The sequence below is a fragment of the Lissotriton helveticus genome (genome assembly GCF_964261635.1).
Source record: "Lissotriton helveticus chromosome 1_1 unlocalized genomic scaffold, aLisHel1.1 SUPER_1_unloc_5, whole genome shotgun sequence".
Lineage (NCBI taxonomy): Eukaryota > Metazoa > Chordata > Amphibia > Caudata > Salamandridae > Lissotriton > Lissotriton helveticus.
The window spans coordinates 2371570-2399451 of record NW_027611692.1 but is presented as its reverse complement, the minus strand read 5'-3'; the positions used below and the strand labels follow the sequence as shown (position 1 = coordinate 2399451).

Here is a 27882-nt window from a genome sequence, read left to right as displayed (position 1 = left end):
GTTTGGGTGTTTAAGCCACGCCCTTCATTACATCGACCACGTCCCTCTGGGAGCCAGCACAAGGTTTTTCATTCCACTTAAAGCCCTTTCTCCGGTATAGTGGCTTCCTGCTGAACTGAGAATACAAGTTCACTCAGACTTGGCAGTCAGCTCCAGAGAGACTAATCCATGCCCGGGCCCCTCATCCATTGGCACCTTGTGATTCTTACAGCGTTACAGTTCATATCTCATTCCCCTTATTGGATCTGGTCATTTTAGTGTTATTTTGTTCAATACATTTTACTTTTTTTTTCTATTTTGGTTTGGGTTTTTTATTGTTTTGCATTTTGACTTTTACTTTTTTGGTTTCTGCATAAATATTTGACATATTACCTTAAGTTAAGCCTGCCTGTTCCGTGCTTAGGTACCAGGGGGTTGATCCTAGGTTAATTGAATGGCTTTGAAAGTTCATTCTGACAACGGTTGTGATTGTTCCTCATCTACCGTAAATAATAATTCAGTTTCTTACAGAAACTATCTGAAATTATCTGCAAAACAGGCAGGAGACAACCTACCAGGCTTGAAGCACCCTGTGGACAAACTGGAATATGGGAATAGTATTGTGTGGCAATAGAACCTCTAAAAAAATTCAGCTTGGTGATGAACCAAGAATCACGCTTGAATGTCACAACTTTTTAAAACAAGGTAGTCAGGAAAGTGTGGCGAATATATTGCAGCTCTTTGCATTTTGGCAGCCCCAAGCAAATTTGAGAACAGAGTGGATGTATATAGCAGAGGCGAGTCTGTTCACCCAATGTGAGTGGTGAGATCCGCTTTGCTGGTCTGCCTGAAGTTATGATGCTGCTGACAGTGGCCTGTCTGCTAATAGCGATGGCGTGACTGGTGGATCTATGAAGCCAAATAAGAGAAAATTATCTTCCGACACCACAGTCTTCGTGACTGAGACCAGTAATACTGAAGACTCTGAGACTCACAGCAGTATTTTCTCCTTTCAGAGTTTTTATTGCTGCAGATGGAGTGAAGCCCAGAAGTAAGCACATTACTAAGGTACCAACAAAGTTTAATATTGTTCATTTGTATTAACAGTTTCTCTTTTGCAGCTTTTGGAAATGCATTTTCTAATTTTGTTGCTTTTTGGTTAGTTTTTTATTGTAGCTGTTATCTTCGGTTTAAAGGGAAAGATGTTGTAGTGTGTGACTGTGGCGTGGGATCAAGAAGAGACCTAAGACCAGTTCGGGGTAGGTAAGGTTTTATTTTGGAAAACGTCTTTTTATGACAGGTTGTCAAGGTGTCTCTCTGAAAAGCTCTGGGGTCCGTGATGGCGTCTGGTTATGGTCTTGTTTCCAGATGGTTAAGAAGCAGACTTCAGGGGATTTTCCGTTCTTCCTAACTCCTCATTGGACTCCGCCAGGGAAAAGAAAAAGGTACAGGTCGTCAGGATATGTACTCTATCAGGACTCTCCCACAGGGAACCGGGCAAGTGCAGCGGACACCCGTGCTAAGGTGCTAAACACTTTATTAAACGTGCGAGGGTGCAGAGGCGTGATTACTGGTGAGAAGGGGTATATTTACACGGTGAGGACAAAGAAAGGTTGGGCATATATTGTGGCACACACGCGGCTACGGTTTACAAGAACCCCGTCTTCCACGGATTCGGTGGCCCCCTGGCTTACTCCTGTCATCCTCGGGTTCGCCTCCAAAAGCTACGTTCTCTGCTCCTCCGGGCCGCTCTCCCACTCTCGATCCTCGGTCGGTGACGTCACACGCCAGGACATCTTCTTCCGCGTTTTTACCCACTAGGAATCCCGCGTCGTCATCAGGGGCCGGAGCTGCGTACTCGTGTGTCTTCCAGTTAAAGGGGCCGTCATCCAATTCGTCGGCTAGGTCCCAGGAACAAGGTTCTCCCCTGTTCCAGTTATGCTGATAATGAGGCAGAGAGGGGGAGGACGTCAGTTCACTACGCCACCACTCAACATTATCCGGTTCTTTTCCTCCCGTCCCCTGTCCAGTGTTACAGTGACCTTAATGCTGCAATTTGCATTTCATTACCATCATTTGCTTACTCTGGAGAATCTCAGGGTGTAGGAGGTTTGCTGTTCCAGAGTTCTTTCTTCAGCTTCTGGGCAGTTTTCACTCTGTGGCGATCTGTGGTCCTGTTTCTCTGCTCTTCTTGTAGTAGCTCTTATCAGAGCTTCATCCATCCACCAACGATAATAAGATGCCAGGCATCACCCAGCACACAACACAGACTATGTTGGGCTACGTCTATCTGTTCGGCGCAGTTAGAGCGAGGATAAAGTTCTCCGGACCCATCAGGCTGTGAATGTAACCTAAGGGCTTAAGATGAAATGAAGAGCTTACCTCCTTCCTGAGTGGCTCCAGACTGCTGTGTGCAGACCCGGTAGATGGCAGAACCCTGGAGTATGTATGTATAAATCAGATTATGTTGCAAGTAACCTGCAATATAGTGGCAGACAGCACCCTGCCATAGAGTAGGATTTCTCATAGTATTTTATTTCCTGACACATTAATGGAGATTGTCTTTTAACAGGCAGAAGAACAACACTGACTGTACATTTTTCTGGGTTTGTCTTTAAAATGACGTACACATTAGGAATGGCATTTTGTTCTGCTGGAATAATAACACAAGTTATCTTGTACTCTATGTTGTTGCATGGATTTTTGGCTGCACTGCATTCCATGTTTCATTCAAACATGCTTTCTGCAGGGCACATACATGATTTGCTGTTGTAGAGAAATAATGCTCCTGTGTACTGTGGCAGACTCAGAAATATTGAAAAACGTAATGATTTCTCTTTCAGCATTCATAGTAAAACTTTCGATTTTTGACTCAATCATTTGGCAGAAACATAACTTAGTACCCTTAAAATAGTTGTGATGGGGAACATTCATCTGGGGACTGGCTCGACCAGAGTGCTTGCTGACTTGGAGGAGTATGGAGTTGACCACCTTGCCTGGTCCGGTGTGGAACCAAGCCAGCGATGCTTTGCTGCAGGCTCATTTGCCCTGATAGCTGGTCAACAGTTTGAGGAGGAGGAGGTGAAGAGCTGGCTAAGTGTGCCATGAGGCTGGCAGTTCAGTACATCCCTGAGAAGTGAGCTTTGAGTCGATGTATTGTTCTTCTTATACCACGTGCAATTCATCCTCTCCAAAGCCTCAAGAATTCCTGGGTGTGAAGGGCGGCTGATTCTGATTGGGTGCTTGATAATTTTCCAGAAACTCATGTTCTTGATTGTTCATGTTTGTCAGTAGTTAATTAAACACTTCCATTGATTTTATCTCTTCAGTGACACAAGTTGCAATAAAAGATTATTTGCTGTTGCAAAAAAATATGAATGGCCGACGAGCCTCTGTCTGTCAAAGAATGGAAGGGCTGGGGAACTGTCATTCATCTCACTGCTAAGCAGAGCAGAGCCTGCTTCACCCTCACTCAGGCCTCTGATTTTAACCAACATCGCTTAGATCACTGGGACTTTAGAACCCATCCTTTTAATGAGAAAAACAAAACCCATAAGCAATAGTGGTGGAAGGTGTCACGCATGACCTGGGGCAACATCAGATTCAGCACACCCAGTTCCATTTTTTAAGTATTTGACACAATATTGAATTTATATCCTTTGTTTTTTATGGTCACGAGTCACCAGAATACTAAAAACGTGTCTTTTATTTTCAAGGTCAATTAAGTAATGGTCACCAGCTTGGAAGCTCTGTTAATTCTTCAGTATTTGTCTTTGATCGCCACGTGTGGCTGGTTTGGGTCTGCCCCCTGCATCGATCCCGATAACTCTCACAGGTAAGGAGCTTGTAGCAGCAACATGATAACCCTGTACTCGTCTGTAAGAAGTGCGCTCCGAGGCAGGTATCCGATAATTTTTGGGAAACAAGCAAGCGCCAATATCTGCTATGTACATTTGTTAAAATAAAACAGTCAAATCCCAGTATACTGTTCTGGAGGTTTAGTCCCAGAGTCATTATCTGTAACTGAACGCAGACACCCTAGGAAGCAGGTGCTTTTAAGACAAGTTGTGTTCACTCACCTGAAGGTGACATGCTTCATCATTGGGCTATACTCCTCACCAGGCCGGCGCTACAATGCCTGGCGGGCACCACAAGAGGGCACTTTGTTGCAGATCTTTTATTAAGTACGTCGGATGAGCATAGCAGGACAGAGGATGTTGTGTCATAAGATGTGAGATTGGTGAAAGCCTGAATATAAGATCAACTATCAACCAGTTGCCACAATATAGTTAATGTGATCATCCTGGTCCATGTTGAGATTAAAAACAGTTACGTATGAAGTGGTCAGAGAGTATTTCTTTTCAAAGCATCAAATGTCACATATGAACATAGCGTGTCTCAAATCATAACCAGTCCATTTATATAGTGCATATTTTATTTTCGCACATAGTAGAACGGAAACTTAGCAACAATCAATAAGTTCCAGAAATCTTTGGATCAGAAAAGTTTGTAAAGAACATATAAATCAATTCAATGAATCCAAAAAAACTTGTAGAAAAACATATAGATCAATTGATTAGAAACAAATCAAATGTATAACTTGTATCAGTCATGAGTTTTAACATGTTATTTACATAGTTGCATATCAACGCGCTCTCGGTGATAAAGGAAAGGAGGTAGTTAGGTGGGATAGGTGTGATGGAATACGTGTAGGGACTGGGTAAAGGTGTTGTGACCATAAAACAATCACAGTGCAATTCAGTAAAACCTTTACAGTCTGATTAAGATCAGTAGTTCCGTATTGCTCTTTTACATGGGATTTGTTTTATTCCATTTATTTTATCCTATGCGTAGAGAAAAAGGTGTGGTCTGGTCTACGTTTCGACCCCGTCTGGTGTAAGGGTTAGTGGAAACCTCATTCTGGGGTCTTCATCAGGACATAGATAGGACAGGAGCGCTTTACGTCTGGCCATCCAGTGGCCATTAAGGTAGGACCGTCCTAGGTTCCTATGGTGAAGAGTATAACTGGGACGTAGCAATCCAGTCGCAGTTTTGAGTTTGTTTTCAATTCTTTTTCTTGTATGCAAAGGCAGCCGTCAGGGTGCACAGGGGGTCACACTGCCCCGGTGGTTCTATTCGTCACCACGCATTGCAGGCTGGCATCTCTCACGATCGGCTCACTGTCAGTGAATGACTATGTACATTTGTTAAAATAAAACAGTCAAATCCCAGTATACTGTTCTGGAGATTCAGTCCCAGAGTCATTATCTGTAACTGAACGCAGACACCCTAGGAAGCAGGTGCTTTTAGGACAAGTTGTGTTCACTCACCTGAAGGTGGCATGCTTCATCATTGGGCTATACTCCTCACCAGGCCGGCGCTACAATGCCTGGCGGGCACCACAAGAGGGCACTTTGTTGGAGATCTTTTATTAAGTACGTCGGATGAGCATAGCAGGACAGAGGATGTTGTGTCATAGGATGTGAGATTGGTGAAAGCCTGAATATAAGATCAACTATCAACCAGTTGCCACAATATAGTTAATGTGATCATCCTGGTCCATGTTGAGATTAAAAACAGTGGCAGAGAAATTGAGGAACTAATGGCCCCTATCACTGTGTGAAAGTGTCGATCACCTATGGACCTGCTGGTAAGCTGGGGTCTATAATTCAGGTCCACGTTTTTCATGCCTTGTGTAGTCATGGATCAATCTGTTGGCATTTCATCAGGACCAAATATGGGAAAATTAGTAAATGTGACCTTATCTTCTCCACAGCGTGAGGAGCTCTGTAACTCAAAGCCCTGCACCGTGCATAGGTGATAAGGTGCCTATTAACTTCTTACTACCACAGGTAAGCACTGTCTAACAGAGTGCACTAGATACGGTAACCCTCCTAAAATTCAGGACATATTGACTTATCCAATAGCGAGGACGCCGCATCAGAGGGCAACTGGTTTGAAAAGCACATGCTTCCTAGGGCGTTCAGTTAGAGATAATGTCTGTGGGACTGAACCTCCAGAACAGTATACTGTGAGTTGATTTATATTAAGAATGTGTATACTGGACTGTCATTTTCCTCTTCATCTCTTATGATATGTAAAATAAAACACAACACACCGGGAGGCCAACACATCTATCATACATTTAATGCAAAAATAGCAAAAGGCCAAGCAAGCTAACAAGTGACAATTGTCTTTGCAATGGACGAGAGCATCCACCCTAAAGCAAGTTGGACTATATAATGCTAATGCTACACAATGTATTTTTATGCACTTTTCTCCTAATACCAGTCAATGAAACATGAACACGTGATAGAAACAGTTACTGAAACGAAACTAATGAGTAGGAGGCAGGATCTTCTCTCGAGAGGAATGTGAGGAGTCCGTGAGGTGCAGATCAAAGATACACAGACAAACTACAGAATTCACTGTTTCTGGAAATAACACTTCTGTTTGTCAATATTCAATTTACTACAAGATGCAGGAAAGTGTGCAGATGGACATCACTAAATAAAATGGTTCTGAGCCCTAATAGAATCATGTAACTTTGCAGGCATATTAAAGCGAACAGTCACGTCAAATGAATATAAGAATATTGTAATTTGGTAATGTAATATATCAATGCACGTTGTGGCATTCATGTGGAACCAAATCGGTGTTAAAGAAACCAGTATATCCAGTTATGCTTTCTCACTTCCTTCTTCCTAGAGTCCACCACTGCTGCTAGTCAGCTGTATTCAGCAGTTCCACCTGTGACCTGTAATCCTGCACTTAATCAATACCAAAGGTTGTCAATGCTGCTAGTCAACTCCTGTCACTGGTGCCACTCGCACCCCACCACCCTTGGGCCTGTTATTCTTTTAGCCAGCTCCAGTCAGTAGTGGCCCCTTGGACCTGTATGTAAGCCTACTAGCCAGCTCCTGTTAGTACTGGCCCCTGGGACCTGTTATCATTCTAGCCAACTTGAGTCATTAGTAGCACCTTGGGACTAGTGATCATACTAACCAGTTTCAGTCAGTATTGGCCCCCTGAGACCTATTATCCTGCTAAGTAACTCCAGTCAGTAGTGACCCCTGTACCTTAAATCCTGCAAATATTCAAAACCAGAGGTCAACTCTACTGCCAACCAGTTCCATTCAATATTGACATGTATTGTTACCCTGCTCGTAATGAATACCAGAGGCCAGCGTTGTTGCTAGCCAGCTCCAGTCACCAGTGTCCCGTCACATATTATCCTCAATAGGATCAATGCCCAAGGCCTGTGCAGCTGCTAACCTGCCCTAGTCAATAGTGACCTCCCAGACCTGTTATTCTGCATATAATCAGCAAGGCTTCGGTTCTAAAAAACACTCACCCCACATGCTTATGGTATATTAGCAATGTAATTTATTTACATCATACGGTAGGTACCGCACTATATCACACGATCCCAAAAACAAAGAAAATCGAAATTTGTCTAACCGTTCAGCACTGTTCAAAAATGACCAAATCACGCCAAGCACTATAGCCTGCCACATCACATGGCACACTCAGCCACAACATGACAAGATACCACGCCAGGGATTTGGGGCCATTAATTCTCTGTTAGAGGCATGTGTGCTGTAGATGCACATGCTTTGCATAATCCTGCCATCTTGTGTTGGGTCCGGATGTTTGCAAGGTGTTTCATTATTACCCCTATATTTATATTCCGGCGTAAAAATTACCTGCACCACTTAACAAATCTCTATTCGTTTCATCCCCTCTAAAACTCTCTCTCTTTGCTCTATTTGTTTCCAATTGTGATTGCTTATTTTCCACCTGTTTATTACTTTCCTCCACTTGCAGCATTTCTAAGGACTGAATTTTCCCATTCTCTATAATTTTTATACTATCAGCTTGATTGTTTAGGCATTTATTTTTCATAACTGCTTGTACTTCCGATAGATCCTTATTAAATAGAGGGTAAAAGGGTTTTGTTGGAGACATTTGTTAACCCTCACCTTCACAATATGATATTTGGTCATGGTTATTTCCAGTGTTCAATCTCACTATCTGATGCATTTGTATTTTTTATACTTTTAGAAGCTTTATTTCTTGCTTTCCGTTGTTTTTTCCTCTGTCTTTTTGATAGATGAACGTCCGGAGCTGCGTCTGTCAATGTTGATTGTGTCGAGCATAGCTTTATCACTTCTTGATCTTTTTTTTATCATCTATTTTTTCTTTAACAACAACAGTATTGTCTTTACATTTTATTGTACCTTTAGAGGGGCAGTCGGTCTTGATGGTTTGAATTCCCACATTAGGAAACTTCACTTTTACATCGTCCATTATTGTTTTTTAAATATCCAGAATGGTAGCCAGTTTAATTAGTGGGGCACAACTACACTCTGCAAACGTAGATATTGGCTGAGATTGTGCCCTTACTATTAGATTATTTTGCCTTATTATCTTCTGCTCAATTCCGGTAACAGAGGATGCCGCAGCGCTCAAGAGATCTATTTGGACCTCCTTTTTGTTGGACTGATATGTTAAAGCTTCCAGAGTTAATTGCGAGGTTTTGAAGAATAAATCCCAAATTACTCCCGCGTTCCCACTTCCTGGTACCTGGGCTATGGTGTTGCCCATTTATGAATGATAGGTCCTTATACTTCTCTTTTTGTGGTCCTTGAAAATCATGTCCCTCGTCACAAGAATGAATGAATTGTGGACTACTATTCAAAACTTCTTTTTGATACGGAGTACTCCAACGCTGCAGAGTTTCTGGGTTGCTGTTGTATTCGTCCTTATTAATTTGAGATCCGTTATTTTGATTATATTTCGTCTGGTCCTGTTTTTTAACTGAATTTATTTTAGACGGAGTAAGATCCGATTTCAGTGGGGTATTGGCTTCCCTTATGATTTTCACCCGACCATTTAGTTCATTTGGAGCTTCTTGCTCTGGTTGATTTATTTGGCCCAAATTAGATGGTTCCCCTATACCGTTAGCTTTTCTGATTTTTACTTGCACTTCTATTGGCATTGGCTGCCTAAGTTGGTAGTAATTGCTGAGTATCTCCCATTGTTAAATTTGTGCATTTTGCGTCCTCTTATTGTGAACGACCAGTAAGTGGAATATTTAACATCTCTAGGTCCGTTATTTGACCCCAATGGTTGACTTGGTCCTTAGTTGAATTTGACATTCGTTCGACTTCAGCTTCAGACTCAGTGTGTCCTCGTTCACTTACTCCTTGCTTAGGGGATATAATATTTGTTCTACTCAGTGCTTTAGTTGGAAATTGAAGATCACATGGATTAGTTAGCATAGCAACGGTTGGATCTTTCATAAAAATCAAACTTTGACGGCGACTTTCTCAATTTCCCAAAATGTATGGACCTTAGATTATTTAAAGGAGAGTATGTCACCTGCCTGTTTTATTTTAAACGTATCTAATATCAGTGTTTGTTGTATTTTTCTTTTACTTTTGATAGGAGGGAAAGGTGGCCGCTCCTTTCCTTACCTCATAATACACCCTCTAAGGTGAAGAAGTCTTGCTTCTTTCAGAAAATCAAACGGGCCAGTGACAAGACCAACGGGTGCCTTTAATAGGACAAAAACACCTCCAAACACCTCCAAGGGAAAACACCCCCAAAGCACACCTCAGTACTGAATCCGTTGGTACTGCTGGTAACTTATTAAATAAATTAATTAATTAATCGATTGATTAATATCCGGGTTCCGGGTAGGGCTTTCTGTAGTCTAGGCATGCAGAGTAATTCAGGGGTCGAGGGGTGCTTCAACAGGGTCAAAGTCTATTGTCACTTTCCCCTTTGCATAATTCTCAGATTTTTTAGTACAAACTTATTACAGACTCCAAAGGCTCAGCGACTTACTGACCGATCAACCTTAACTACTCGCCACACGCCACACACCTTGCCACTTTTCACTCACCACTCACTGTTCATTGCTTGTTCTTTGCTATTCATCGCTGTCAAGAGTACAAGGGAGAATGCTGGTAATCCTTCGGGAGCAAGAGCGGGATCCAGAGCCAGCCACACTACAGACGGCAGATGTAGGCACTTCCCTCCACTCCTCAGCTCAGCTCTGCTCAATGCTTGGTATATACGTAAAACCAGGCGACAGGCCAAGGCTCTTCTGTGCTCCTCTGTGCTCCTCTGTGCCCGGCAGCAGCCGGCTCACCAGCAGCACCGCAGGCCAATGCTCCTTTGACCCCTGCAGCGGCCACCGCACCAGCAGTGCCTTAGCACTTCGATGCCGGCAGTGGCCGTTCCTGCCCTCGCAGCAAATCCATAGTACTTAAAGCGCCCGTATAACAGGACGCGGTGAAGCGGGAGAAACCTGCGGGAGCGGGAACCGGTCACAAAACAAACCCAGGCAGTCATCCCAGGCTCCGCTCTGCTTGCTCATGAACTCCGGTTCGGCCCCCTCGGCTCTACTCGATACGCTCTGCACTCAAAGCCGAATCACAGGACGACGACGACTGTGAACACCAACAAAGGGAAGAATTGTGTGTTCCCCTAGTTTTTTTTTTTTTTTACTTTATTTTTTCAGCAAGATGAACAACATAATCCCCCCCAAAATTGGCATCGTTAGAAAGAAAATACAGGTGTACACAGTTCATTGTCCCAGTATGGCTCCAGCAGGTGCAGATATAACAGTAGATACAAGAGCCAAATCCTCGGGATGCAAAGCAATCATAGAAACTGACATTAAGAAAACTTGTGCGTAGTCATCAGGGCATTACCCCAACACCAGCTCTCCCTCCCCACCTCCAGCCTCCCCGTCCTCAGGCCTGACTCCTCAGGGGAGGACAATTCAGCACTGGTTGCATCGGAATCGCTGCCAACTGACCCCACAGCGCACATCATACGCCGGCGAGCAAGTCCTCCTGCAGCCGCTCATCCTTACGCGTACGCTGCATGTGTGTCTCCTCAGCCAATGTCCATTCCCCAACATCCCGAAGCCACAATGACATGTCCAGTGCCCTCTGTCCCATCCAGGTAATAGCCACTCGTCTCCTAGCCAGCACCAAGAGCAGCTGCAACATTTTGTATGATAGGTTCCTCTTCCTAGGTTTAGGGACCAGGGCCAGCAAGCAGTGAAGCGGGGTCAGGTCAATACGCAGGCTCGTGATCTTCCGGATGTGGACTACCACTGCCTTCCAGAAGTCTCCGACCAGCGGGAACTCCCAAGCCAGATGGAGAAATCCGTCTCTGACTATACCGCATCTAGGACAGGCATCCAATTTATCCGCGGCGATGCGGTGTAAAGCAACTGGGGTCATGTAAGTGCGATGTACAAAATTGAAATGGATCGGTTTGAAACGTGCATTACACGACACCTTCCTGGTAAGTGTCCCTATTCGTTTACAATGTCCCGGGTCCAAGGCGACCCCTAGATCCGCTTCCCATGCCGCCCAAGACGGGGATATCGGGGGGGCCGAATCACATCTCATAGCCGTATATAACAGCGTTATCAGTCGCCATCCCCTGACAATAGGATATTCAAAGTAGGGGACACCTGGGGCGCCTCCGGATATTGTGGCCAGGTCGCCCTCGCCATGTCCTGCAGGCCGCTATAATGGAGATATGTAGGAGAGTAGGGTCTGCTATCCTATGGTCCCTCCAAATTTTTGCTTTTTGCTTCACTGGTTTTCGACTACTGAGGCTGTGGGCCTGCTAATCAGACCCCCAGCCTGCTGTTCTCTCACTAAATTAATGACACATGTGCTATAGGCACATATCAATTGGAAATGGACTCCTTGTCAGCCCCTGTAGAATGCACTATAAGTGCCCAGGGTATAGGGGCCACCAAGGCCTACCAGGGGCTGCAGCATATCTTTTGCCACCCCTGGCTGGTTCTTAAATTGACACAACTGGCTGATCACTCAGCTGGGGTAAGGTGGTGTAACCACCCCTTGCTTAGGTATAGTATATCTATATCTAAACCTATATCTGGACACATGTAAACCTGTGAGCCACTCCTATAGTAGGCCTCATCAATCCTGGAGGCTGAGTGCGTGGTTTTATGTGAGATGGAGCTCTAGCATGAGCTGAGCCTGTCTGCAGCTGTCGGGAACAAATCCCTAAGCTGTTTCAGGATAATGCCATACCATATACTATTAAGTGCCTTATAATCCTCGCGGTTATTTAGCAACTTTGGTTTGGCTTTATCAAAACATGTCGTGTAAGGTGTCATACGATTTGGAATACCATCCCCTCGCCAGTTCTGGCGACGGGGATGGCATTCCACCCCTCTAGAGGGGTAAGACATGTTACTTTGCTTTAATGCGGTTAATTTCTCCAAAGACCTTAAGATCCACAAAATGGATGCCTCTGCCACAGACAAATGTCTGGACCCCTGCAGTTGACCGAAACTCAGCAGATGGGGCCTGGACAAAGGGTTTCCTGTCACAGGAGGGTGTCACCACCCTCCAGACAGGAGATAGTGTATTGTAGCAGGGAGGTTTGAAAGAAACCAGACACTGCCTGGGGCGCACAAGGCTGCCCCTTGCATAATCCGGCCAAACCGGTTCTGGGGCACTCCAGCCCTCGTGCCAGGGCGGCCTGGATCAAAGGAAGGGGGTGTATCCACCCACTTCCTGGGTCCCACCCATAGGAGGGGACCTAGCAGGTAATCACGCCCCCCAGATTGGAATAAGAGTGGGAGCAGTGCCAATGCACATCAGATTTCCTGGAAGAAACATTTGAAACGCAATTCTGGACCCTTCGCCCTCCATCTCATCGTGGAAGCCCGAAGAATCTCCCTTGTGGTCAAGGAGTGACCACCCTGCAGCAGCAGGCACCATCCAGCCCTCGACGTCTACTTTGTTGCAGTTCCCGCCGGAACTCGAGCGACTGAGATCGACGAGATCAAGCTTGCCTGCCTTCCAACAGCCCGATCCACAGTCCCTGCAGAGCTGAGACCCGTGGAGGCGACCAGAAGCGTGGGGCACGCCATCTTGAATTGACCACGAGACGCTGACCGTGCAGCCCACGAGTGACCCTCGAAGCTGTGCACCGGGGTTTGAGAAGCCCCCACCCTGAGCTGCTCCTGAGCCGAAGTTCAGCCCTCCACACTCGACGAGTGCTGCGTGGGGCCCTTTGGCTCTATTTGGCTCAACGCGTTGGCCCGGTCATTTGCCAGCTGGCTAGTGGTCCCTGTGCCGACGAAACTACAAAGAAGACTCGTGAATCTGGTTGCTCCAGATCCACACCAGCTCCCCTGAAAAGGAGCCCCGACTCTGACCTTCCTGGTCCGAGTGAGAAGCAATCTTCCGATCCCGCGTGGATTGCTCTTGCCAAGGCTTGTTTGCTCCAAACTTGAAGCCGACTGCACCGACGGTGAGAGCCTGCGTGGGACAGATCGTGACCTGCTCCTGGACATCGCAGATGCCCCAGAGCCCACGTGACAGCGGAGAGAAGCTCCTCGACGACCACCTGATTGCGCCCGACATTGCCTGGTTCCGTCCTGGTTCCACCCTGGTCACTGCTGAGTGACCCAGACTCTGTCCCCTCTGCTTTCAGGTACTCTACAACTTGAGTCCACCCTTGGACTCCACCGGACACTTCATCTTTTACCCGCCTGCAGCCCTTTCAGCTTCAAGCACCAAGAGCCTGCGTGTCAAAACCCGACGCCACTTCGACCCTGTGCACCCACTTCCTGTGGGTGAGGTAACTTTGCTCCGCCGGTGTTCCCACACTGGTGCACACCTCTAGGGTCTGTGTGTTAAGTTTTGTTCCTCTAGGTTCAGCGGAAGTGTCCTTAAACTTTAACTCTATGACTTTTACGCACCATTGGTTAACATTGGTGCATGCGTGCGCTTCCCGCACATCTCCCGAATCCCGAGGGCCAATCCCGACTTCAGCATTGCTTATCCCGACTGCTCCCAGCGATTCCCTAGGCCCTAGGCCTAACCACTGTTCGAGTGGCCTCTCTTATACCACTTGTTTAGTATATGGTTTGAGTGGCCACCCGCCCTCATCCATAATTGTGCAACTTGTATGTTTAAACAGTGCTTTTGATTTAACGCTTGTGCCCCTTTATTCATAAAGAATACTGGGGATTGTTTTTAGTAATAAACACATATATTTTTATAATATATACTTGTGTCCTACAAGATACTGTCCCCCCGTGAGCCCAAAGGCCTCCGTAGCCCTCTCCAGGGTCACGAAAGAGTCGTCCGAGGACAGGTCTGCCAAAGTCTCACAGCCGCCCTCACGTCATTCCCGTAATGACATGTGTTCCTCCATCAGCGTCACCGGTGCCAATATCCACACCGGTAGCTCCCTATGAAATGGGGCCCGCCTCAACACCCTCTCCACAACTCGCTGCCAAAGTCCCGCAGTGTGTCGAACAACATACGGCAGGGATTCATCCGCTCCTCTACCCCGCATCAGAGCCACCTGTAGCATCCTCTCATCCGCTCTACCCGCCAGGAGTCGCAACTCCCAGTTGTCTGTACCCGCGAACCAGCGCGTGGCTGGCAGAAGTTGGGTCGCATAATAGTATAGGTCGGACCTCGGGGCCTCTAGACCCCCCTCTTCCCAGCGTCTGCGTAATGCAACCCTGCTGCGCCTGCCCACCCAAAGCAAGGAGGTGAGCAGCGTATTAAGTTTGTTGAGTATACGAGGGGGGAGAGGGCAGAGGGTATTCTGCAGGATATACAACACTCTTGGCAACATCATCATCTTCGAGACGGCCAACCTTCCCATGAGAGAGAGTGGGAGCATATTCCAAAAGGACACGGACTGCTGTAGGGAACTGAGCACTCGGTCGGCGTTCCGGGCCAGCAACTGCTCATCGGACACGGCCACTTGGATTCCCAGGTATCGGAAGGCCTCCAGTTCCCACCTCAGTCCCAGGTACGGAAAACCCACTCTAGGGTCCTCATCACAGCCCGCAAGGGGGAAGATCAAGGACTTCTCAGGATTAAGGCGCAGCCCAGAAGCTGCACCAAAACGATCCAAGTGACGTAACAGGAGCAGCAGCGACTCCCGGGGGGAGGTCAGGTAGAACAGCGCGTCATCGGCGTACAGCGAGACCAAGTGCACAGTATCCCCCACTTGTATCCCCCAGGGGGCCATCTCCGCTCGGAGCGACACCGCCAGGGGCTCAATCGCCAGTGCGAATAGGAGTGGCGCCAGGGGGCACCCCTGACGGGTGCCCCTGCCCAGTTGCCACTCCTCCGATCGGGCCGCCCCGAGTCTGACCCTGGCCGTAGGCGCACTGTAGAGAATCCGGATCCAGGCGCAGAAGAAGGGCCCCACCCCAGCCATCCGAAGCACCTCCAAAAGGTACCCCCAGCTGACAGTATCAAAGACTTTAGCCAGGTCTATCGACACCAGGACCTGAGGATCCTCCCTATCTCGCACTTCATGGAGAACGTGGTTTAAGCGCCGAAGGTTCATGGCGGCGTTGCGGCCCGGGATGAACCCACATTGATCTTGATGGACTAAGCGCGCCATATGTGGCGCCAGCCGGGTGGCTAAAATCTTAGTGAGGATTTTTGCATCAGTGTTGATTAGAGTGATAGGCCGGTAGGCCGCGGGATCACAGCCATCCCCTACCGGCTTCAGAAGCATGCAGACCTCACCCTGTTGCATGGTGGGTGGGAGTGTGCCACGCTCCTGTGCCTCATGGTAAACCTGCAGGAGATGGGGAGCGAGGGTATCCGCAAACGCCTGATAGAACTCTGGTGGAAAACCATCTCCACCCGGCGTCTTAGCCGTCGGTAGGGCGGCCAACGCCACTCTGACTTCCTGAAGCGTCACGGCAACGTCCAGTTCCTCTGCATCCTCCCCAGAGAGGGTCTGGAGGGTCAAACCTCGAAGTTATGGCTGATACGATGCCTCCGTCACTAGGGGGTCCGCTGTATACACTGCCTGCAGATGAGTGTGAAGCACCGCGAGGAGGTCCGACTCCGAGTGTACCAGGTCCCCAGCGGGGTTTCTCAACGCCACTATCCGTGCAGGTGCCGATTCCCTCCGAAGAATCCAGGCCAACAGGCGGCCCGATTTGTCCCCTTCACGGTGGAGTTGCTGGCGATATCGGCCGAGAGTAAACCTATCCAGCCGGGTAAGGATATCATGAACGCCCTCACGGGCCGTCCGCTCAGAGTCCAGGTCCGAGCCATCCGGTTCCGATAAGGATTGACAGTGGCAGAGGCGCTCCTCAGCATACTTGAGCTCCCGAAGCAGCTGTCTCCGGACCCCATAAGTCAGGCCCATACATGCGCCCCGCACAACCGCCTTGAGAGCGTCCCATTTGGTCGCATAAGGCATGTTGCCATCTCCCCAGTTTAGGTCCAAGTAGGTACGTAGGATCGTCTCCACATGTTCCCTTCCTACCGGATCCTGCAGGAGATCCCCCGGCATCCTCCAGGTCAGCGGGCGGGAGGACTGGTCCACCCTTTGTACTACGCACGTTACAGGCGAATGATCAGACAAAAACCGAGCCTAATGGGTGACCGATAAGACAAGGGATGCACCGAGATTGGCAGCAAGGACTCTATCGAGCCTACTATGTGTATTGTGCGTGGGGGTGTAACAAGTGTATAGTTTCATTCCCGGATTACCGAGGCGCTACACATCAACAGCACCCAGGTTATCCATCACCTCCCGGAGACGCGCCGTCATCCGCGGTTTCGTACCCGCGCGGGGAGGATGCCTGTCCAGCAGCGGATCTAGTACACAATTAAAATCTCCAAACCAGAGGAGGGGGGCATCTAAATCTGAAACAATAAGCTCCTGTAAGTTGGAAAAGAAACTCGGGTCATCTACATTGGGTGCGTAGGAATTCAACAGCAGGAAATCCCTCCCATCCAGCTTCACCCGTAAAAGTATATATCTGCCCTCAATATCTGCCTCGGCAAACTGAACCGCCAGGGGAACCCCGGGTGCCACCCAGATCAGGATCCCCCTAGCATAGGTAGAGAAGGAGGAATGGAACATCTGACCCCTCCACTTCTTTGCCAGCTTAAGAGCACCCTCCTCATTCAGATGCGTTTCCTGCAAACACGTCACAGAGACTCCATGGCGGCAAAGAAAGGACAGTACCCTGTGTCTCTTAGTGCAGGTGCCCAGTCCACGCACGTTCCAAGTTAAAAATTTGTATCCCATAAGCACTGGCCATGCCCATCCGGGCAACCAAATATAGCATCTGCAAGCAGCCTCCCAGGGGCTCGAACAACGGTACACTCGATGCCAAAAACAGTTTCCCCCCATAACTCCCTCCAACCCCACAGTCCCCCCCAACCACTCAAACTCTGAAGAAATACCCCCCTCCCCCACCCACAAGCAGGAGTAGCGTAACCACAAAACATGCCACCCCGCCCTCCCCCTGCCAGTGCCAGGACGTACACAGCCACCCCATTCACCCCCCCACCACACACGCACTCAACCACAAACAACCCCCCCCTCAAGCCCCCTACCGAACCCAGCAAAGAGTAGTTGCACTCTCCCCGGTGCGACCAGTGCAGTGTAGGTCCCGTTCCATCGAGTAGCTCCTCCCCCCCCAACCCCCAACAGATCTCTCATATGGAAAAAGAAACAATGAAGGCCCTCCAAGGCAGATAGTCACCAAATGTCAAACGCTGCCGACAGCAGTTCTCAATCAGGAATGCGACCCAGGCACAGGCCAGTAGGTCAAACACATAGAACAGCCAGGAGCCACATCACCTCAGGATGAAACCGGTACCTGCAACAACTCAGTCCCTCCTGTTTCCGGGATCACAGGAGCAGTGAGGAGCGTGTTCTGTATCGTGTCTTGCAAGGTGTCAGGGACCAGGACCTCCTCTGGGTCCACCTGACTCGGGTCCCCCAACTCAGACTCACCAGGCAAAGGCACCAGAAGCATAGCACCGTCCTTGCCCACCGTAATCCTAGTTTCCTCCGGGTCAGCCGACCCAGATCCGCGCCTCCGTCTGCTACGGCGTCTCCGTGAAGGCCGTGTTCCCCAGGTCTCTCGGGGTCCCACCCGTTCCCCGGGCGGGAGGTCGTCGCCTCGGATTTCCAGCCACTCCCAAACCTCCGCCGGAGAGTCAAAAAAGTGCACCTTCCCTTGCGAGAGTACCTTGAGCTTTGCGGGATACAATAGCATATATTGCAGCTTCATCTCGCGCAGCTTCCTTTTCACCCCAAATAGGACTTCCTCTGCTCCTGGACTTGTTGCGTGTAGTCAGGGTAGATGGACACCCGGCTGTTCTCGATGGTGAGATCCGCTGTTTCCCGTGCCACCCGCAGAATACAATCGTGATCTCTATAGTTCAGGATTTTGGCGATCAAGGCTCGCGGGGGGGGGGCGCACCGGGGCGCGGCGGCAGGACCAGAGCACGGTGCGCTCGCTCGATGACAAAGACGTTTGAGAGGCCCACCGGGCACAGCGTTGTACGGATCCATGTTTCCAGAAAGCGTTCAGCGTTCCCCGCCTCCAGCCGTTCTGGCACCCCAAGGACCCGTATGTTGCTTCGGCGGGCCCTTCCCTCTGCATCCTCAGCCCTTCGCTCCAGAGCCTGTGTCGCAGCTGTGAGGTGCGTGACTGTCTTTTTGAGAGTGGCCACCTCACCCTGCAGCTTCGCAATATTCCCCTCGGCATCAGTGACCTTATCAGCAACCTTACGAAGGTCAGTGCGCAGCAGGTTGATGTCTATGGAGACCGTCTCGATCTGCCTCTCTAGTGCAGGATGTGAGCCCTGTATGGCTTTCAACAAATCCGCCCGTGTTGGCTCCCCAGGATCTCCCACTCCCTCATCCTGGCCTGATTGGCGCGTAATCCGTTGGGAGGGCAGCCGCTGCGTAGTATATGGGGTGATGGTGTTGGGCTGCGTGACACGCGACATTCTGTCTTTACGCATGGCCAGTGCCAAGAGCGCTCACCAGCCACTCGGGGTGCCCCCTCAGGTTGTAACAGCACTGGGCACCCTCAGATCTGAAGTCCCAGGCGACACCCAGTCAATGGGTACAGGGATGCAGTGACGTAGGGCGACCCCCCCCAGGCACAAAGCGTCGACACCGCGTGAAATGGGTCAAGATCCAGGCCCCATCAGCCTCAGTCCGGTGAAGTGGACCCACACCACACACCAGTCCCCTTCGGTGCGCCGCCCCCCGGAACAGGCAAGTCAGTGTGGAGGGGGGATCAGGATATGGAACGCCACTCACCGGAGCGCCCTCCGGGCCCCCAATCCTCTCCCAGCAGGGCGTATATGGCCGCAGAGCAGCTCCACTCCCAGGGGTCTCAGACCCTCTCCAGCAGTCGGATCGGCGTGTTTGGACCTTCCAATGGCCGCCAGCCGCCAGCAGGGGAAAGTCGCCGCAACGGGGCAGGCCAGAGGACCACGAGCCAAGCCACCTCCGTCACGCACAGCCTCCGTCCTTCCGCCGGGCACCCAAAGGACTGGGTCGCTAGGGCCGACAGGGTCTCCTCACTGTCACTGCAGGCGTCTCCCACAGCCTCCACCTACTCCGCGATGCGGCGCCGGCGAGAAAGGCCTTCCGGTGCGGCCACCTCCGCGGGTGCCGGCCGATATGGCACTCCCGTGGCAGCAACCAGCAGGCTCTAGGGTCCGCCACAGCAGCCGTAGATGGCAGCAGGCTCCGGCACGGGTATGAAGGCGCCGGGCCCTCCGGGAGCCACAGGGGATTGGGTCCGCTCCACCTCAGTCACTCCCGCCTAGGCCTCAGACCCCGGCCTCTTGTAGTTAGAGGCCCGGGGCTCACCCACATCAGCTTGCGGTTCGGCTGTGCGCCCCGGCTTTCACCACCGCCACTCACAGGGGGGGTCACCAGTGGGAGGGGATCCTCCGACCACCGCCGCAACCGGTTCCGAGCACTTACAGGATATATAAGCAGGATTTATGGGTTCTCAGGCCGGGAGCTAGCGGAGCTCACGTCCTGCCGGCCATGCTGCTTGGCCACGCCCGTTTGTTCCCCTAGTTAGTAAAAAAAAAAAAAAACAGCATAAGTCTTGGCTGCTTCTGCTGCACCCAGAGTCTTATGCGTCTTTGCAGTCTAATTTTTCTGTCTGGAAAGAAATTGTGTCCTGATTTTCTGCACCCAGTAAGTCCAGGTGCAGAAAAACCTAACCACTGAAAATCAGGTGGAATAAAATGAACACATGAAAGTACGGCTTAATTTCATCGCCCTTGATTCATACTCTGGACCATAGTTGAGGGATAGGTCTAGGCATAGTCCTCGCAGCACACAATAGATTTGCTTGAGGCAGAGGCCAGAGCTCAAAAGTCACAATACCAGATACAAGTAGGTGGTAACTCAGGGCAGGGGAAAATGCCTGTTGTCCGTGGAGGGGTCATTCCCTCCATTTTTTTTTAAATATCTGTTTGGTGCCAGTCCATATGACTTTAATTGCTGCCTTTGAGATTCTGTATTACAACTCCATGTATCCTTTGTGAGTTAATAAAATGTTGAAAATTCTACAAATCCTCACTCCTACATCCAAGTACTCTCAACAGCTCAACATTTTCAAAATTTTGCATTGATTTGGCTTGTAAAGTATATTTTTGGAAATGTACATGTATTAACTATTTCATTTTCATACTATAGATGATTGAAATTACGGACAAAGAAAGCAAGATTTAGCACAAGGCAACTGAAAGTCGGTGCCATAAGAAGGATTACTTTGAAAATCTGAAGGACATCCAGCATTCTTCCAAAAATCTAGGTGTGGAAAGTACTATACCTGTAAGTGAAGTCTCTAATTTTGCATTTCATTAACCCAGAGCAAAGCCATATCTGTGCACACAGCATCAGAAATAATGTAGAAAGACCGCTTCAGCATCCTCATCTGAAATATTATCAGAAAGACAAATTGCCTCAGCATGGCAGAATAACATTCATCTAAGGCATCATGTAATTCTAGAGAGGAAGCACACACTGCATAAAAGAAAGTTACAACTAAAGGTTTCTTCTGGATACTATCAAAGAAAAGACGCTGAAAGAAGACTCCGAAGTTGACACGTTAACAACCAAAAGATTGGGAAATCACCTTTGTTCAACAACCGTTTTTAACCAGTTATGCAAGTTTGAGACTATCTGCCTCTGGATAGGACACCACGATCCACACTGCTCACTCTTGCGAAAACCTTAAAAATTCACCACTTTATTGTGTTAATGACCATCTCAGATTGTTTCCTTTTTTTGTGTACTGTTCTGTAATTATATGTAAATCGCCTCGACATTATCTGTTGTGCAGGAGTGAGATGTACAACTGTTAAGTATAAAAATGGATTAAAGGAGCACCGTTGCGCTATAGCTACTGTAAATAAATCCTCGTCTTCAGAACTATAAACCTTAACCTCACACCTAACATCGCATGGGTAAAAGGAACTGATGTTCTGCGACTAATGATCCACAATAGTACTGTGCACGTTCTAACGCCCAGTTACTGCCATTACATCAGTGCAAAAAGGTACTTATCAGTTTAATCATTAAATATCAGACTAACACCTTATTACTGCATTGCTAAGAACCTATACAAATAGATTTGAGAAAAACTTCAGTCACAAAATAAGTTGCTGCCGGAGAGGCTATTACCTAAAGACTATTATCTGTTAGAAAAATGTCAACAGATGTTACAGGGCTGCTTCCAGACATATTTTGCTCAATTCAAGTGTTAAGAAGATTATACACAATTTCTTTTAGAGATAAATGCTGAACATTTTCTAAACAAGCCCAACTCTAAAATCAGGTTCACTCTTACCGTGGCATATAGGCAAGAGAAAACTAAACATAGAGATACTAACTCTAGGAATCCACCTTATAAAAACACGGACTGTGAGAACAAATTCAGTGTTCAAACCCGCCTCATTCGAGGCAAAATAACCAAAGTTGGGGAAAAAAGTGATCTGTGCCAAAAAAGATACAGCCATTAATCTTATCTCACAGAATTTGACAGAATGCACACTGGGGAAAACCACTCTCAGTGCAAAGTATGCCAAAAAAGTTTCAGGCGTAAATCTTATCTCACTGAGCATATGAGAATCCACACTGGGGAAAACCACTCTCCCTGCAAAGTATGCCAAAAAAGTTTCAGCCGTAAATCTAAACTCACTGAACATATGAGAATCCACACTGGGGAAAAACCTTATCAGTGCTCTGAATGCCAGAATTGTTTCAGTGACAAAGACAGTCTCACTCGGCATAGAAAAACCCACATTCGTGATAAACCTTATCAGTGCACTGATTGCCAAAAATGTTTCATTGACAAAAACAGTCTCATTCAGCATAGAAGAACCCACATTAGGGATAAACCTTATCAGTGCTCAGAATGCCAGAAATGTTTCAGTTACAAAAGTAGACTCGCTGAACATGCAAGAATCCACTCTGGGGAAAACCCTTATCAGTGCTCTGAATGCCCAAAACATTTCCACCGTAAATCACTTCTAACTGCACATTTGAGATTCCACACTGGGGAAAAAACTTATCAGTGCTCTGAATGCCAGGAAAGGTTTTGTAGCAAACAAAGTCTTTCTCGACATGCAATAACCCATTCTGTGGAACAACCTTATCAGTGCTCTGAATGCCAGAAATGTTTCAGTATAAAAAGTAGTCTCACACAGCATACAAAGATCCATGCTTGGGGAAAACGTTATCAGTGCTCTGAATGCCAGAAATGTTTCAGTCAAAAAGGCTGTCTCACTCGGCATACAAGAACCCACACTGGGGAAAAAGCTTATCAGTGCTCTGAATGCCAGAAATGTTTCAGTCAAAAAGGCTGTCTCACTCGGCATACAAGAACCCACACTGGGGAAAAACCTTATCAGTGCTCTGAATGCCAGAAATGTTTCAGTGAAAAAGGCTGTCTCACGCTGCATATAAAAACCCATACTGGGGAAAAACCTTATCAGTGCTCTGAATGCCAGAAATATTTCCGAGACAAAAGAAGTCTTTCTCGACATACAATAACCCACACTGGGGATAAACCTTATCAGTGCTCTGAATGCCAGAAATGTTTCAGTTACAAAAGTAGACTCACTGAACATGCAAGAATCCACTCTGGGGAAAACCCTTATCAGTGCTCTGAATGCCCAAAACATTTCCACCGTAAATCACTTCTAGCTGCACATTTGAGATTCCACACTGGGGGAAAACCTTATCAGTGCTCTGAATGCCAGAAAACGTTGTGTAGCAAACAAAGTCTTTCTCGACATGCAATAACCCATTCTGTGGAACAACCTTATCAGTGCTCTGAATGCCAGAAATGTTTCAGTACAAAAAGTAGTCTCACACAGCATACAAAGATCCACGCTTGGGTAAAACGTTATCAGTGCTCTGAATGCCAGAAATGTTTCAGTCAAAAAGGCTGTCTCACTCGGCATACAAGAACCCACACTGGGGAAAAAGCTTATCAGTGCTCTGAATGCCAGAAATGTTTCAGTCAAAAAGGCTGTCTCATGCTGCATATAAAAACCCACACTGGGGATAAACCTTATCAGTGCTCTGAATGCCAGAAATATTTCCGAGACAAAAGAAGTCTTTCTCGACATACAATAACCCACACTGGGGATAAACCTTATCAGTGCTCTGAATGCCAGAAATGTTTCAGTTACAAAATCAGTCTCAATCAGCATATAAGAGCCCACACTGGGGATAAACCTTATCAGTGCCCTGAATGCCAGAAATGTTTCAGTTACAAAAGCAGACTCACTGAACATGCAAGAATCCACTCTGGAGAAAACCCTTATCAGTGCTCTGAATGCCCAAAACATTTCCACCGTAAATCACTTCTAACTGCACATTTGAGATTCCACACTGGGGAAAAACCTAATCAGTGCTCTGAATGCCAGAAAACGTTGGGTAGCAAACAAAGTCTTTCTCGACATGCAATAACCCATTCTGTGGAACAACCTTATCAGTGCTCTGAATGCCAGAAATGTTTCAGTATAAAAAGTAGTCTCACACAGCATACAAAGATCCACGCTTGGGTAAAACGCTATCAGTGCTCTGAATGCCAGAAATGTTTCAGTCAAAAAGGCTGTCTCACTCGGCATACAAGAACCCACACTGGGGAAAAAGCTTATCAGTGCTCTGAATGCCAGAAATGTTTCAGTCAAAAAGGCTGTCTCACGCTGCATATAAAAACCCACACTGGGGAAAAATCTTATCAGTGCTCTGAATGCCAGAAATATTTCCGAGACAAAAGAAGTCTTTCTCGACATACAATAACCCACACTGGGGAAAAACCCTATCCATGCTCTGAATGTCAGAAATGTTTCAGAGACAAAATCAGTCTCACTCAGCATATAAGAACCCACACTGGGGAAAAACCTTATCAGTGCTCTGAATGCTCAAAAGATTTCAAACTTAAATCACTTCTAACTGCACATGTCAGATTCCACACTAGGGTAAAACGTTATCGGTGCTCTGAATGCCAGAAATGTTTCAGTGTAAAAAGCAGTTTCATTCAGCATACAAGAACCCACACTGGGGAAAAACCTTATCAGTGCTCTGAATGCCACATATGTTTCAGTACAAAAAACAGTCTCATTTATCATATAAGAACCCACACTGGGGAAAAACCTTATCAGTGCTCTGAATGCCAGAAATGTTTCATTGAAAAAAGCCGTCTCACTCATCATATAAGAACCCACACTGGGGAAAAACCTTATCAGTGCTCTGAATGTCACAAATGTTTCAGTGAAAGAAGGACTCTCGCTCAGCATGTAAGAATCCACACTGGGGAAAAACCTTATCAGTGCTCCGATTGTCAAAAATGTTTCATCCGTAAATCTCATCTCACTGAACATGTGAGAATCCACACTATATAAATAAATGATCAGTGCTCTAAAATTTCAGAAAAGATTCAGAGGTAGAGATGGTTACAAGCACCATAAGAAAACACACCATCAAAATAATTCAGTGCTCCGAATGCCAGAAAAGCATCAATTTTAAACTCAATCTCACTCTACATGAGCAGACGCACACAGGGAAAAAACATTACCAATGCTGTGAATGCCAGAAATTCCTATTTGATAGGCACAGCCTCACTAACCATAGGCGACTCCATACTGATGAAAAACCTTATGAGTGCTCTGAATGCCAGAAAAGCTGCAGAGAAAAAAAACGCTATTTCACGGTGGACGTGGTGGTGGTGGTTGATGTGGTGGTGGAGGTGATGACTTTCTCAATTTCCCAAAATGTATGGACCTTAGATTATTTAAAGGAGAGTATGTCACCTGCCTGTTTTATTTTAAACGTATCTAATATCAGTGTTTGTTGTATTTTTCTTTTCCTTTTGATAGGAGGGAAAGGTGGCCGCTCCTTTCCTTACCTCATAATACACCCTCTAAGGTGAAGAAGTCTTGCTTCTTTCAGAAAATCAAACGGGCCAGTGACAAGACCAACGGGTGCCTTTAATAGGACAAAAACACCTCCAAACACCTCCAAGGGAAAACACCCCCAAAGCACACCTCAGTACTGAATCCGTTGGTACTGCTGGTAACTTATTAAATAAATTAATTAATTAATCGATTGATTAATATCCGGGTTCCGGGTAGGGCTTTCTGTAGTCTAGGCATGCAGAGTAATTCAGGAGTCGAGGGGTGCTTCAACAGGGTCAAAGTCTATTGTCACTTTCCCCTTTGCATAATTTCTCAGATTTTGTATTACAGACTTGTTACAGACTTCAATGGCTCAGCGACTTACGGACCGATCAACCTTAACTACTCGCCACATGCCACACACCTCTTGCCACTCGTCACTCACCACTCACTGTTCATTGCTTGTTCGTTGCTATTCATCGCTGAAAAGAGTACAAGGGAGAATGCTGGCAATCGTTCAGGAGCAAGAGCAGGATCCAGAGCCAGTCCCACTACAGACGGCAAATGTAGGCACTTCCCTCTACTCCTCGGCTCAGCTCTGCTCTGCTCAATGCTTAGTAAATACGTAAAATCAGGCGGCAGGCCAAGGCTCCTCTGTGCCCTCTGTTCTTCTCCGTTCTCCTCTGTGCCCTGCTGCAGCCGCCGCACCAGCAGCACCGCAGGTCAAAGCTTCTTTGACCCCTGCAGCGGCCGCCGCACGAGCAGCACTAGCAGCGCCTTAGCACCGCGGTGCTGGCAGCGGCCGTTCCTGCCCCCACAGCAGATCTGTAGAACTTAAAGCGCCCTCATAACAGGACGCGGGTGAAGCGGGAGAAACCTTCGGGAGTGGGAACCGGTCGCAAAACAAACCCGGGCAGAGATCCCAGGCTCTGCTCCGCTTGTTCGTCAACTCCTCTTCGGCTCGGCTTGGCCCCTCGCCTCTACTCGATACGCTCTGCACTCAATGCCGAATCACAGACCGACAACGACTGTGAACACCAACAGAGGGAAGAATTGTGTGTTTCCCCCAGTTAGTAAAAAAAATAGCATAAGTCTTGGCTGCTTCTGCTGCACCCAGCGTCTTATGCATCTTTGCAGTCTAATTCTTCTGTCTGGAAAAAAATTGTGTCCTGGTCCAGATGCAGAAAAACCTAACAACTGATAATCAGGTGGAATAAAATGAAAACATGAAAGTACGCCTTAATTTCATTGCCCTTGATTCACACTCTGGACCATAGTTGAGGGATAGGTCTAGGCATAGTCCTCGCAGCACACAATAGATTTGCGTGCGGCAGAGGCCAGAGCTCAAAAGTCAGGATGCCAGATACAAGTAGGTGGTAACTCAGGGCAGGGGAAAACGCCTGTTGTCCGTGGACGAGTAATTCCCATCCCAGAAATCTACATTACAAATTAATTAATAGTATATATATTTTTTTATCTGTTTGGTGCCAGTCCATATGACTTTCATATCTGCCTTTGGGATTCTATGTTGCAACTCCATAGGGTACATGTTTCCTTTCTGAGCTTAATAAAATGTTGAAAATTCTACAAATCCTCACTCCTACATCCAAGTACTCTCATGCTACCATTCTGCACTCTGCTCTGTCTGAAAAACAGCTCAGCATATTCAAAATTCTGCATTGATTTGGCTTGTAAATTATATTTTTGGAAATGTACATGTATTAACTATTTAATTTTAATACTATAGGTGATTGAAATTACGGACGAAGAAAGCAAGATTTAGCACTAAGCAACTGAATGTCAGTGCCATAAGAAGGATTATTTTGAAAAACTGAAGAACATCCAGCATTCTACGTTTAAACAATTTCCAAAAATCGAAGTGTGGCGAGGAAAGTACTATACCTGTAAGTGAAGTCTTTAATTTTGCATTTCATTAACCCAGAGCAAAGCCATATCTGTGCACACAGCATCAGAAATAATGTAGAAAGACCGCTTCAGCATCCTCATCTGAAATATTATCAGAAAGACAAATTGCCTCAGCATGACAGAATAACGTTCATCTAAAGCATCATGTAATTTTAGAGAGGAAGCACACACTACATAAAAGAAAGTTACAACTAAAGGTTTCTTCTGGATACCATCAAAGAAAAGACGCTGAAAGAAGACTCCTAAGCTGACACGTTAACAACCAAAAGATTGGAAAATCACCTTTGTTCAACAACCGTTTTTAACCAGTTACGCAAGTTTGAGACTATCTGCCTCGGGATATAAAACACCTTGACCCACTCTGCTCTTTCTTGCGAAAACCTTAAAAATTCACCACTTTATTGTGTTAATGACTATCTCAGATTGTTTCCTTTTTATTGTGTACTGTTCTGTAATTCTATGTAAATCGCCTCAACATTATCTGTTGTGCAGGAGTGATATGTAAAACTGTTAAATATAAAAATGGATTAAAGGAGCACTGTTGCGCTATATCTAATGTAAATAAATCCTCATCCTCAGAACTACAAACCTTAAACTTACCCCAAACATAGAAAGGGTAGAAGGAACTGATTTTCTGCGACTAATGATCCACAATAGTACTCTGCACGTTCTAAAGCCCTCAGTTACTGCCATTACACCAGTGCAAAAAGGTACTTATCAGTTT

At 47.1% G+C, this 27882-nt stretch overlaps 1 long non-coding RNA gene across 1 annotated transcript; it reads left to right on the top strand.

Annotated features, from left to right (window-relative positions):
* Positions 1–1001: 1001 nt before the first annotated feature.
* On the top strand, positions 1002–27327 carry LOC144806150 (uncharacterized). Its single transcript, XR_013605701.1, has 3 exons — positions 1002–1047; positions 3696–3814; positions 26980–27327. It is a non-coding gene; the product is annotated as an uncharacterized LOC144806150 (long non-coding RNA).
* Positions 27328–27882: the final 555 nt, after the last annotated feature.